This window comes from Ochotona princeps, chromosome 11, assembly GCF_030435755.1.
Source record: "Ochotona princeps isolate mOchPri1 chromosome 11, mOchPri1.hap1, whole genome shotgun sequence".
Taxonomy (NCBI): Eukaryota; Metazoa; Chordata; class Mammalia; order Lagomorpha; family Ochotonidae; genus Ochotona; species Ochotona princeps.
In genome coordinates, this window is record NC_080842.1 from 62,357,561 (window position 1) to 62,372,549 (window position 14,989).

The following is a 14,989-nucleotide window of genomic DNA, read 5'->3' on the forward strand; positions in this document are numbered from 1 at the left end:
TCAGTGGTTAAAAAGAAAGAAAGAAAAGCGAGTGGTTGTATCTTCTGGATTATTTTAATAAAACGGTTGCCTTAGAAAAGTGTGTGTCGTCCTGCAGTTCTACCAGCCATACCCTGAACTGTGTTAGTAATCCTCTCTATCGCTTCCCGTTGTGCCAACCCAAAGCCTTTCTCCTCAAGGATGCTGTCGGGGCTGTCTGAACATGCTACACCGTTTAGGTCCCATTCTTGAAGATGCTCACCCGGTAGCATCTGCTTTGGGTTTGTGAGAGCTTTGGGGAAACTTCTTTGGTCTTCTCGCACAACGTGGTACTCAGGAACCGGCCTCTGAAGCAATGAGGGATGAATGAAGTAATGAATTTGGTCTGTAATTTTTCTAGTGATCTGTGATATTTCCATACAAATCTATCTTAATGTTTCCTGTATTGCACTTCCCTCCGCAAGCCAAGACTGCCTTCGTTGTGTTTCCTTAAGACTTTTAGAAGAAAATGAATAGATCTATCTCCAGCTATCTTTATCCTATAACCTCTCCAATTTCCTCATCAACCATTCTGTCTTCTTAACCCCCAGTATTTTCAGCGGCTGACTGCAGCACTTAATTCAATCTTTTAGCCCGTTCGCTAAAAGCTGTATAAGCCCTGTCTGTGTTGTTTCGCTCTGCTTTTTTTAGTCTGTAGATCCAATCTCTCCAGAATACCCTATTTTATTATCACATATTACACTTGAATTCAAAATTGTGCGTTAAATAATAACTCTAACCAAAGGTAAATGCTCAACAAGTTTCCTAGTGTGGATTTACTTTCGAAACACTAGTTGCTTGGTTGACTTTGCGGTGTTTGTTTAGTCACAAAGCAGTTTAAAAAAAATGCTTGCGGTAGTAATGGCCTTACCTGACTTGCATTAAAGAGAATCTTTTCCCTTTTGTACAAATTACAGATGAAGCAATCATTCCCATCCTCAGGAAATGAGATACGCAATGTTTTCTGTATAATTTCCGGTCCAGCTTGTCAGGAAATGTTAGACATCACCATTATAAAGTCATTGAATGACCACTTGCACATGGAAAAAATTAAGGCAGGCCAGTGATTCCCCAGGTGGCCGTCAACGAGATCAGCATGGATGCGCCCACAGGGCACTGCTGTCCACTAAGGAGTAGTGCAAGGCCCATGCTTGGAAGTAAATACCTAGTCTACAGAATGCGAAAAGAAACAAGTGAAATTAATTTCACTTATATCTTTTTATTTAATACTTGAAAATATTATCAAGCATCATTGAGAGAAGGAGGGAGAGAAAAAGGAAGGAAGGGAGATAAGAAGGGAGAGAGTACCATGCAGCCCCGAAGGCCTGCAAGAACCAAGGCTGGGATGGGCTCAGGCCAGGAGCCTGGAATTCAATCCAACATGGGGGTCAGAGACCTAAGTACTTCAGATGTTATCTGCTCCTTCCAAGGTCTCAAGGATTCCAAGTAGCTGTGACTTGAACCAAGCATCCCAAGAAGTGATGTTAGAACTGCTGGGCCACATTTCCCTCTGAGGTACCCAGAAATTTTCTATTATCCCAATCTGCAGGAGAAAATCCCATCTCTGGGAGTGATCTGCATAGTCACTTCTTAGCCACTTCCTCTGACCCTATCTTCTGTTGGGTTTAATAAGAGATAAATAGTCCCTTATTAAATCCAGAATGCTGCTGTGATGCTAAGATGGAGGGAGAAGAGGGCATGAATGTTGTCTTACTGCTCTCAGATCTGAGTAAGAGTCCATATGTGAGTATTTCATTCCATACTTGGTTGAGTCTAATAGTTAAATGCAGGTTAGAGTTGAGAAAGGAACGGGAATCCTCAGTGGTCTTGTTAAAACAAAAACCAATTGCAGGTCACCTTTATAAAGTTTAACTGAGTACTTAACAATTCTGGAACACAGTAGGATCCCAGACTACACAATGGTTCTGAGTGTCCTGTTATAATATGTTGACCTACTTTCACAGCCAGAAAAAAAAAGGGAAATGACATACAGAGATTACCTTGGTGCTTTCGTTCGCCTTATTTGGGCATAATCGGACAGTTTTCAACCTAAGATAGGCTGCGGGTTCAGCTCCTATGATCGACTGAGGCACTGTTGCTTGGCTACAGGTGACAGCACTTACTATGAGGAATAAGTTTCCACAAGAAGCCAGGTTGTAGTTCGTCACATGCCAAGGCCAGTTTGGGCCACACTTATCATTCAGGTAGCAAGACTGCCTTAGCCCAACTGCATTTCAATGTAACTGTCTATTACAAAGCACAACGTTCACCATAATTCAGTCACCTCCTCATGCTGGCATTGGGTGAGTAGATCTCTATTCACAAAGTCACTTGCAACAAGAGTAAAAGCAGAGGCCTTGGCTTCATCAGAGGGGTCGGTAGAATCCTGCGGACACACACCCTGCAACACCCGCAAGGACGTACGTACGGCAGAGCCTTTGGTTGAGGAAAGCAGGTGCTTGCTTTGTGAAGTTGTTGCTTTGATTTTCCCGGAAGACAGAATGCATGGCATTGCTGCTTGCAATTGCAGCTCTTGGGTCCGCAGCAGCATGGGGAATGAAAGTCCCTGCTCCAACCCAGACCCACTGCGTCGGAACATGCATCTTACCACGTGCCCTACAACGAAACAAGGGCTCAGTCACACGTGAGTGTGTCAGCAGTCACTAGGAGAGTGAACATTCCCCCTTAACTTATTAGAAAAACCATAAAGTCAGAACAATGAAATGTCTGTAGATGTGTAAAATACTGGATTTATTGGGTTACCACTCCCACTGGAGAGCACGAAAACCAGAACAGGGGCAGGGGTGGCTAGACAGAGAGGCCCCTGTGAGTAGGTTTGTGGGCTGGATAGTAGGTTGGTTGGGTTGAACTAGGCTTCAATGCCCATTGACATGTACAAGAGCTAAAAGGGGTGTGGGACAGACTGAACAAGTCTGCAGAACATACTGGCAAACATGGGAACCAGGGTAGGGACAGGCCTGGTGGGGGTTATGGGGAGTTGCCCCAACTAGGCTGCAGCTCCAACTGGTTTGTGTGAGGGCTGAGTATGAAGTGGGCATGATCGGGCTGGACTACAGCACCCATTGGTTCGCATGGAAGACAGGGCTGGAAACAGAACTGACCCAGCAATTGCAATGACCAATATGGGCATAGACTGATTAGGGAAAAGGACTGTGCTGGACTCTACTGGCAAGCACACACACGAATCAGGTCTGGGATCATCTCAGATGAAGTTTCTTTGGCGATCCCTCCAACTGAACTTCTGACCTCAGAACCCCAAAAATGAAGAGACTATGTCAGCCAGTGGATTATGAATAGATTCCATCACAATTGGAACAGCGAGACTGGCAGCAATTCAGAACTATCAAAACTATCAAAACTGCTTGAGCAGGACCCTCAGAGCGTGCCTCACATCGGGGACCTGGGATGGGTGGGAGGCTGGGTGAGGCTTCTCTATTTCTGCCCTGACCGCAGATACGGGGGGGGGGGGGAAATGATATTAGTGTGGAAACAGTAGCCCTTGACCCTTTGTACCCCTAATCAACTAAATAAGATTTAAAAAAAAAAAAAAAAACGCTGGATTTAGCCAACAACTGCTCCGATAGGGCTTCTATGGTTGGGTTGTGTGCTCCCGAATATTCCCGAGTGTGTAACCTAAGCCTCGGTTCCTCTGGAGTGCTACCTGGATTCCTAAATAGAATCACAGTCTGGAGAATTAAACTAAGAGGAGACACTGGTTGAGTCGATGGGACCGTGATCCAAACAAAGTTGAGTCTTTCTAAAAAGAGGGATTTGGACACAAGAAGGCATGTAAGGAAATCAGCGTGTGAACACGAAGGTGCTTCGAAGGACACAAACTCATCAATAGGCCACTGTGTTTCAAGCAAGGGGCCTGTCCTGCCAAGACCTGGGAACCCAAGCTCCAGAATCCTAGGGCAGTAAGTGAAAATTCCCAACTTGGGATGCTTTGTTATGGCAGCCTTAGCAAACAAACTCAAGTCACGAAGAATCCCCAAGGCCTTTTAGTCCATCCCAGGAAAACCTGAAATACTATTTCTTTGGAGAAACATCAGCTTGTTAACAAGTGACTTTAAATATACGATCTCGAGTAGGAAAGTGTGCACACAGTTGCTGAACACATTTATGTGGAAAATATTCTGGACGTACATGTACAGTTACCCAGTGGGAGGGGATGCAATCTTTCATTTTGTCTTCCTAACGCTTATTACATTGTGGGATTCATAAAGAGCACAGCTCTCAGAATCGCATGGAAGTTAATCACAAATCTGCAACCGCTAATTTTTTTCCCGTCAGCTTTCTTCCTCACACAAGAGAAAAAAAGTCTTTGCTTTTACCCAGAGCTGTCAACAAAACTTCCCCAAATAGTTTATGTGTAGAAGACATAGCAGAGTTTTATTATTCTGAATCTAGGGTGTGAGTTTGTTAAAGAAAATGTTAGAAGAATCGTCAAAAAAAGACACGATGTGAGTGAAATCTGTAGCAATATAAGCCTAATTCACGGTGGGAGGTTTGGTTTGCATACTAATATCTAAAATTCACACAGCAGCGAATGACAAAAATGATTCAGAAATCTACACTTTCAAGACAACTCTGTTACTGAAATAGATCTCAGATCATGAGGAACATGTATAAAAGGTAAGGTCTTGAGTGAAAGTACTGTGTAATATAAAGAACTTATTATGCAGGCAAAACATAGACGGCACAGAATACATTCCACGATCTCATCTTAAAAGCAGCCTGTATATTCCAACTGCACATATATTGACCCAATATATGATTGTTGAATTAACACATCAATAGTTTGATCAGAAGAGAAAATAAAATATTGCTCATGTATCTATGGGATCATGTCTTGAAGTTCCTTCAGCAGAAGGCAGGCCTGTGGCCTTCTACGAAGAACAACGTTGGTGTTGGCTTCCTTTGAATTTGCAAGATTTATTTTGTTTTTTGAAAACAGTGCAACAGTGAGACTGAAAGAGAGAGAGAGAGAGGGAGAGAGGGAGAGAGAGAGGAAGCCAGAGAGAGAATATTCCATTCATTGCTTCACTCCTTAAATAGTTGTAACAGCTGGCTCTGGGCCAGTTTAAAGCCCAAACTCGGAACATCACACAGGTGTCCCACCTGTGCAGCACTGGGGATGGCTTCAGCTGCCTTCTCAGGGCATTCGCAGCAGAGTGGATCAGAAACAGAGCAGCTGAAACTCAGACTGGTGCTCGGACATAGGACGCAGGCCTTGAATCCTACATCCGAGGCTGCTCACCTTACTGCACCACAACAATGAACCTTTGTCTCGATCTTCTACTGTTGTTGCTGCGGATAGCACACCCAAAGGCTTAGGATAATGCACACCCGTGAGTTTCCAGTTCAGGAGGCTCACCTTGAATGTCACAGAGCTATGCCAGGGTGTTGGCATCGTGACTCTCTTGGAGCTCTGACTGTTAGGTTGTTGACCAATTCTGCCCTCTGTTGTGTGGAACTCAGACACCCCTTCTGCTTCGCTGTGAACTGAAGGTCCTTCCAACGCCAGCAGCCATCTGTTTTACTCACTGATTCTCCTCTCAATTGCTGATAACAAGCAGGGCTGGGCCAGGTTGAAATCAAATGCCTAGAACTCCGTCCAGATTTCCCACATTGGAGACAGGAACCCAACCCCTTGGGCCGTCCTCCGACTTCCCCAAGGATGCACAATCGCAGAAAACAAAAACAGCTAAAAGCAACGCATCCTGGATTGTATGTTTTTAATTTTAGAATGAACATGGTTCAGAAGTACTGTGCAATGTGTGTATATCACATTGTTCTACTGACAACAGCCAGAGTTAGAATTTAAACCTCATCCAACCACAGGGATTTTTCTGCACTACCCTGCTTTGTTTCCCACCAAGTCTACCCTCTAGTCAGTTCTCTGTTGAAGCAGAAACCAGTACCTAGCATCACCTTGTCCCTTGTTCCATCTCAGTCAAGAATGTGTATATAAGACCACAGGAATTGGGCCCGGCGTGATAGCGTAGCGGTCAAAAGTCCTCGCCTTGAACTCACTGGGATCCCATATGGGCGCCGGTTCTAATCCCGGTGGCTCCACTTCCCATCCAGTTCCTTGCTTGTGGCCTGGGAAAGCAGTAGAGGACAGCCCAAAGCCCTGGGACCCTGCACCCATATGGGAGACCCAGAAGAGGCTCCTGGCTTCGGAGTGGCTCAGCTCCAGCCTTTGCGCTCACTTGGGGAGTGAATCATCGGACAGATCTTCCTCTCTGTCTCTCCTCCTCTCCATATATCCGCCTTTCTAATAAAAATCCCCCCCCTGCCCTGCTGCCTGGTGGGTGTGGCCTAAAGCTTACTCCCACATGGCCTGAGGCACAGCTTTCAGGCCTACAGGGTGGAGCATGACCTCCAACATGGCTCAAAGGTCAAGGGGAGTACATGACCCCTGACACGACTGGAAGATCTAGGAAAACAGACAGGTCATACAGCCAATTGCAGTGTCTTTGGTGGGCGTGGGGTCTGCCGGAAGGCTCGCTCCTGCCTCCCCTTCCTTACCCTTTAAAATCTGTAACCTGTGCGTAATAAGGCAGACATTCCTGACCAGCTTGTCCCCGGTGCTTCTTCCGGCCCAGGACTAAACCCTGAGAACTGGGGGAGTTTATAAATGATTATGAAAGTGTGCTGAGTGTCGGTCAGCGATACAAACGTAATGTAGCGAGTAGGTGAACTAGCAAACATGAACTTCTTGGATCAGAAGCATCTACCGTATGATCCAGGCCAGGTTCCAGGGGCAGGGACATTCTGTGCCTTAGAATGTTGTTGTCAAACTGATGAGGATGAAGAGAACAATGAGAATAGCTTGTCCGTTGTGACTTACTGGAACAAACGGGGTAAGAAAGCATGAACTCAGACTTTCATACTCTCATCTCAACCCTACCTAACCAAGCGGGGATACATGATGTCTAGAATAAACCCTTATGTCCTGAAGCCACGAGGTCGGTGTCTGTAACACCAAGCCCGAAGTGGATGAACGGTAATACAGACTGAGTGTTCAACCGCAACGGCTATTGCCATGGAAGTGGCTGTGCAGTCAAGGGAATGTGGGCCTGGTAGCAGTGCAGATCCCCGGCCTCTATGGTCTGCTGAGCCTTCTTTCGAACTGAAGCAGACTGTGCCCCCATCATGAAGATGGCAGTTCACCTCACCTCAGGAACCTGTCACAGCCGCCCTGGGACAGCTGCAGCATTGCGACAGCGCTGCTTTCCCTTGGAACCTGCTGTATGATCTTTCTTTGTTTCTAAGCCAGTTACATCCCAGATCAAACGGATCCATACATAGCAAATACCAAGTGTGGCACCTGGGGACATGGGCTACCAATCTGAAGAATTTCATTCAGTTTGCCAAATGTAAAGCTAGGGACTATGTTTGGGAGTACGTATTCAGGATGTAGAATTCGGGTGGAAGAAACCTAACGAGGTATCAGGCCAAATGACTGATACGGCCCCTTAGGTAGAGTTCTGAACAAAAAGGTCATAACTTGAAGAATTGGAAAGAGCCTGAAACGTTTCTTTGGGGTTGATTACAGCGTGAGCCTTAGGGTAGTCAACGAAAATAAAATCAGAATGAACAAACTGCCTTAGCACACAGGAACTGTAGAGAGGAGTACCCAAAGGCACAGGACTATCGGCATGTTACAGCGGATTTATCATGTAAGATCTGCTCACGCACCCAAAGAGAGCCTGAAGAGGACACTTTTACCACAATTGGAAAAAGTAAACTTGGGATGATTCCCAGAATCCTGGAAGGGTGTTGTGGTTGCTCTCTGCTGTGCGTCAGAAGTCCCAGAGAAAACTGCTGTTGCCACCAAAAATACAATGGGGAGAAGAGATGGCGGGGCATCGGGGGGCATCGGCAGCCCGTACGACAAGACACGGCTGGAAACTGGTGGGGTCAAAGCACCTGTCGGAATGGTCCAACTTACTGAAAACTATGGCGTGGGTGCATTAATCGTGCTGTTCAGAGCAGAGACACAGAAGGTGGCCTGGTAACTGCTCACCTGACCTGCGCAAGCTGAAGAATCCGCAGGTGCAGACAGAAGTCCAGCGTGAATCAGCCCAACAAGAGGGTGGCGGAGGCGCCACTGGCTCCTGGACTCCGTTTACAGGCCCAGGGCCTTTGGAATGAAGGGGGGATTGACTCACCGGAAGGAAATGCTCCACTCACACAAACCTGAACTACTTCTCTTCCTGTTGAACGTCCTCCCAGGGAGCTATGGGCTTTTCCAAGACGATCACGCATGCGGAAAAGAGCACACAATGCCATGCTTCACTACTGGACACTGGGTCTGAACTGACCATAATTCCCAGAGGCACAAAATCACTGTGATCCACCACGTGGAAAGGGGACCTCTGAGGGTCAGGTGATCAACTGTATTTTGGCTCAGATCTGTCACCACAGTGGCTCCAAGGAAATTTGAAAAGCATACCATGATAGTGTCTCTACCTCAGAGATGTACAGTTGAATTTTTCAAGAGCTGGGACAATTTCCTGGCCTGTGGAGAATGGGCTATATTATAGGAAAAGGACAAATAGGAGACATGCAAACAGCCTTTCGCTAAGGAAAGAGCAAGCCAACACTAACACCACACACTTGGAAGGATTGGCAGGAGTGAGTACCATCAGCAACGACTTCAATTATGAGGGGAGGAAGGGGACGGCAGCGTTCCCCATCGAATCTCCATTCAGCTCACCTCTTTGAGCAGTGTAGAAAACAGAGGCATCCTATGGGAGTCAGTACGGAGAGTGTCCAGACAACCAGAAACTGTCTCACTCCTGGGAACAGACGCAAAGGATGTGAAAAGGTGACCTGGACCCTATATTTAGAGCAGCACAATCTACCGTAGTCAAGACATGGAAACAACCCAGATGCCGTCAAAATAAGAATGGATAAAGAAACTGTAGTACATCTACTCCACGGAATATTACTCAGCCATTACAAGGAATGAACTTCTACCACTGGCAACAAAATGATGCCACTTGGAGACAGCTATGCTTAGTGAAACAAGATGAGTCCAACAGATCAAATGTCATATGTCCTCTTTGATGTGAGGCAACCTTCATGCAACACACAATGGATAGGTAGTAAAATGTACATATGTGTATTCTCAAAGATGAACTGTATCGTGGAGACTAACCTAGCGGGAAATAAAGATACATTGCAGTGTATACCTCTATCCCCGAATAAAAGCAGGGCTCCCCACGGAACTGCTAAATACAGCTTGCCAATAGGCTACTGGGCTTTCTACCATGCAATGTCATGACATACTGAAGGAGAAGAATGTTGGGCTTGCGACTGTTGCTGGAGGACTATACAATTATGATAATCCGGGGGAAATAGTGAAGCTGTGAAATGCGGAGGCGCAAGTGGGAACTCCTGTGTTGCTGGAACCACATCATGAAGAAAGTCACAAAAAATTAGCAAGCGAGAACAGAGGCATTTTGAAGAATGGCGGTGGATCTTCACACATGTAACCAAATGGCGACTCCAGTTTTATTTGCTTTACCGGATGTGATTTCATTGTTTGTGCAAATTAACACATCCTCTGATCTGTGGTATGTAACTATTGACTTGCAAAGAAAATTTTTTTTTGTTCCTATCCCATCAGTAAATACCACTCGCAGTAGCTTGCTTGCAGCCGGCACAGTCAGCCAGCTACCGTACCTGCCCTTCTGCTGAGTTATGTCAGTGCTGCAGCTCTGCCCCATCATTTAAACTGCAAGAAGCCACGCAGCCTGCCTCTGCTGCCAGAAATCACACGGCCTTGTGCCCTGGCAACAGGGCACTGACTGGGCCTGACAAACAGGAAGCACTCCCTAGCCTGAACTTTTCAGCAAAACTTGTGCGCATAAGAAATAAATTTGATCAAATTCTGGGGGCTTCCACTTTAATGTCCTAAGTATAGGGACTGTTGAGATATCCCTTCTAAGGAGAATGACAGATTGTTGCATCTGATCTCCCCTAGAAGTGAGGGTGGAGGAGACAGAGAGAGAGAGAGAAGGAAAGAGAATGAATACCTAACGGCCACTTGGGATTTTGAAGGCAACAGATTCAACATTTGGGTGTGTTATTCCAATCGTGTTACTGACGTATCTGGGAAACTGCTGATTTTGAGTTGAAACAATAACAGAGCCAGGCTGCCTTGCAATTTTCAGAGCACTTGGCCCCTGCACACCAGCAAGTCACAGCGCCAGTGACCTTTGCAGCGGCCGTGGTAAGAGACGCTGGAACCCTGCTGTAAGGCACTTATTGGCTTTTCCTTCTTATTCTTTTCTAATCTAGATGAAGGATAAACAGGTTTTAAAACATTGCCAGTTCTCCCAAATCTTGCATCTTCCCCACAAACTCCACCTCCTGTGACAACTGGTCTCCTCTGTCCACCAGGCACCATGCCTAGATGTTTGGCTAAATTCTCTTTCTTCAGGAGTGCTCTGGGATCCATAGACTTTGGGTAAATAGATCGCCTCCGTACGGCGAGCAGCCCTCTTGCAATCTGTTGGTAGCCTGCAAAGAATGAAGTTCCTGGAAGCGCCAGGGAACTTCACAGCTGAGAGCCTTGGGACTTCAACCACAGCATCACTTCTCTGAGTCAGTTTCCACACCACACATTTGTATTTGCCATTTCCATAGTCGCAAACTAACCCCTCAGAGTAATGGGCTTCCCAGAGCTATACACACACTGTTGGTTGTAACATGCAATTGCTTCATGCGCAGGAGGAAACCCTGGCTGTCCTCCAGGACAGTCTGGAAAGGTTTATCAAAGCTGTGGCTGAAGGCACGCCCGTGATCACAGCTTTCAACTCTTCGTGCCAACGTCTAAGGACACTTGCTTCTGCTCAGCAACATTGGCTGACTTTGATCTTTGCTTCCAACAACAATTTTTTGTTTTTAAGATTCATTTATTTTTATTGGAAATCAGATATACAGAGAGGAGGAGAGAAAGAGAGGAAGATCTTTCGTCCAATGCTTCACTCCCCAAGCGGCTGCAACGGCTGGAGCTGAACCAATTTGAAGCCAGGATCCTGGAGTCTCTTCTAGGTCTCCCAGGCGAGTGCAGGGTCCCAAGGCTTTGGGCCATCCTTGACTGCTTTCCCAGGCCACAAGCAGGGAGCTGGATGGGAAGCAGGGCTGCCAGGATCAGAACCGGTGCCCATATGGGATCCTGGCACATTCAAGGCAAGGAGTTTAGCCGCTAGGCTATCGCACTGGATCCATGGTTCCAATCACAGTTTTAAAGAAAGGTCTGGACAGAGAACAAGATAGTAGTCCTAGATAATGGAATGAAGGATAAATGACCAAGAGCGCTTCACCAGTGACACCTATAAGATTTCAGTTAAAGTCAAAGGCAGATAAAACTTTCTTGATTAAATTGATTTGCTAGGAAAATAACCCTACACCTGCCAGTACTTTTTTTTTTTTTTGCAAAAATAGATAATCATATTTATTATTGCTTAAAATTAATTATACATATACAGTTAATGGAGTTAAAATAGACTTACATGTAACGCTTTTGTTAGATATTATGGTTGCCACTCAAGTTGTTGAAAAGAATGCAGGCTTTAGAAATGAGTCTATATTTCATCCCATGAGGTAGTACTAACTACAGGCGATTAGATGTTTGAGGCAATATTAGAGTTCGCCACTAGATGGCAGTGCGCAACCATATTTTTTCCCTTTGGCGCGTTCCCTCCAAGATGTTCTCCATTTTCAGCCGGCAAATTGAAGAGAGGAAAAATAAAAAGGCCATTTTCTGGAGATGTTAAACAAGACAGAGACTTTATTAATGGAGAACTGGACACTTTTGTAAATCAATATCTAGCAAAATCATTTTCTGTATTTTTATATAGTTATACAGTTAAAAGCAGGAAACGTGCAAAAATACTCTGGCTAAATGCAATCAACATTGACTGGGAATGTTGCTCCTGACCAAACAACATGAGCAAGAGAATGCGAATACAACATATCTGATGTACTGCTATGAAAAGCTGTGTGAACCACATGCATTAGCCCATACGCCTTCTGCTGGTACCCGCACGCCAAGTACGTGAGTACCAAGAGCCATCCTTTCTCTTGGAGTGTTTTACCTCCAAGTCATGAAAGTCTGCCTGGACGCCCAGGATTTAAATTCTATCACCGAATTCCTGCCCCGTGCACACTGATGTCTGAGCGACAGTCTCTCTCAAGATGGAGCCTTGGTTAGAAATTCTGTTCCTTTGGAGGTGAAATGTACCACGTAGTATTTCTGGTAAGGCAAAGAGCGGTGTGGGGTATTGAGAACTGCACCTGTTGCCCCAGGTGTCTGTGGGGCTCACAGCAGGTTGAAACGGTACAGGAGGAAGCCACATGCTTGCCGGACTGCTGCTCCTAAGGGCCAGGATGACCCGTGTGTCAGGGAGTACTGCTGGAGACAGGCTGGGGAAGGCCACCTCCCCAACCACAGTTACAACAGGCTCAGTCCCTGCCCCTTCCGGAACCCTGGCAATGAGCGTCGCCACTCAGGCCCTGCGAGGAGCGGAGCCTGGCATCCCAGCTCCCACCCCACATCCTACCTCGTCCTGTTCATGAAGAAGCACCCCTGTGCCCCTCTCCTCTGGGTGATGCACTCATGGGCCTCCTCGGGATAACAGTGACAGAGACAGATGGACGCCGATCGGACGCCCTTGTCCACATGCCAAGACTGTCTCCAGGGAGCAACTAGGAAGCAGCGTTACAGAAGATGAAGCAACAGCCTCCCGGGAGTCTGAGAGTTAATGCCTTTGGACACTTAGCACCGAAGGACTACTTCCAGGAAGAAATCTACTTTGTCCATAAAATAGACACAGCATGGCTCTGCATTAGGGCGGGCTAGGGGTTAGCCACGCATTACAAATATCTTTAAAACAGAAAAAACAAGATTCAAAAGACCTCAATACATCAAAGAGAAGACTTTTAAACCAGTGGTACGTGCCGGATGGCACGCATAGGAATGATACCCAGAGTTCTGCAGGGACTCAGCTGTATTCTTTTGGGTCCAACACAGCATTCAGTGATCAGGTCGGCACTTAATGAACAAAGAGTTAACACTCAGTGAACCAAATTAAATGTGGCTCAAGCCCACAAACACACACAAGCTGAAAAGGTTACTAATACTACAACTTTACCAGGTATAATGCTAGTATGTCAACAATCGTTGCTTAATTTCCAGGGTATTTGTGTTTAATTTAGCACTCAACAATTTCAGCTTGAGTTTGCGATTAATGAAGAAAGTCAGGAAAATAACAATCGCGTTATAGCGAAGGTATCGTTCTTTTCATTTGTTCACTGAACACACTGACACAATACGTTTGGTAAGAGGTGGCCCGACCCTTGAAGGGGTTTGGGGACTGCTGGGAGCTGCACAGCCCCTCAGGGAACAGAATGACAAGACAGGGTCTTGAAGGGGGGTTAGGCTCCGAGAACCTCCAGGGCGGAAGGAGGAGCAGTGTCCCGGTGCTGGGTTTGTTGCTGGGTTCTCAGCGCCAACCCTCCTCTGTGTGCTTGGTGATGCCAAGGGGTTCCGCAGTGAATTCAGCCAACAAGGAGGCGCCAGAGGGTGGCGGGCACGCATGCGGGGGGCTGCGACAGGCCAGCAGAGCAGGTGGTCACGGTAAAGGGGTTCACTCTCTGAGCAACTTGACCTTCAGAGCCCCTATTCCCGGGCCTGCCGCAGAGGGCTTCATCCTGCCCCAGAGGCAGGAGCCTTAGCCCAAGGAGCCCTCATCTCATTCCCATCTGTGTCTTCTGAAGGGGATGCTCCTAAAACCTCCCGGTTTCCTTGTTCCTGGGAGCAGCATCGCAGCAGCTTCTGTAAGTTTTTCTCTGAATGCTCAGACTTCCCAGTTTCTCCTCTGTAGCGCCCGTGGTCCTTTCTGAGTGGATCCGGTTGTTCTGAAACCTGTTCAGGCTGCTGCTCGGGGGACCCGGAAAAAGCCCCGGCTTCGGTTCTGCTCCATTCCCGCTGTTGCGGCCACTTGGCGAGTGAACCAGCGGACGGAAGATCATTCTCTCTGTCTCTCCTTCTCTCTGTAGATCTGTCTTTCCAATAAAAATAAAATAAATCTCAAAACAAACAAACACCCACTGCCTGCTGCGGCTGTGTTTAGACTGCGACCACGAGCTTCTGGCTGGCACGCTGCTCCATCCCTCTGTTTCCTGTAAGGTCCTCTTTTTATCATGACTGATCAGACTAGAGACGCAGCAGGTGCAAATCCTCTTCTCATTTCTGTGCCTGTCTCTCTGTCACTCTCTGCAGACAAAAAGTCACATTTTTGCTGCCACCTTCCATGCTGGTTGCTACATGGACGTAGATACTCCTAATGGACAGTTAACAGCAGCCGGTCTCAGCTGTCCTCCTCAGCAAACACCTGGTTGTCATGACCAGGAGGAAATGGTCAGTCTGGTGTCCAGTGGACAGAAGCCAGTGTCTGGCCACCCAGTCATGTACCGGCCAGCTGCCCACAGAGTCGCAGGGTACAAAGTTCTAATTGCAGTGCCCTTGACAGACAGTGCCATAAAAAGAGGCAGAATTCCTCAGACAATTGTGGAACTGTGAATTAATTCTTTTTCTATACAAGGCCAAGGATCCTCAATGCAAAAAAAAAAAAAAAAAAAAAAAAAAAAAAAAAAAAAAAAAGATATAATTTGCTTGATTATGGCCAAAGCCCCGGATGCTATCTCCCCACATCCCCACCCCAGAAAAAAGAAAGATGTTTGGAATCCTGCAGACAGAATAACTGGATGTCGGGGCACACATCTGGCTTGTTGGCTGGACATGTTAAGGCTTATATAGACAGAGCTTAGGGTTACACGTATGGTGTGACCTGGTAGCTGCTGGGCTGGGGGGCCTGGGAGGGAGCGGGGTCATATGCTGTACTCATTTTTGGAGATGCATGAAAAA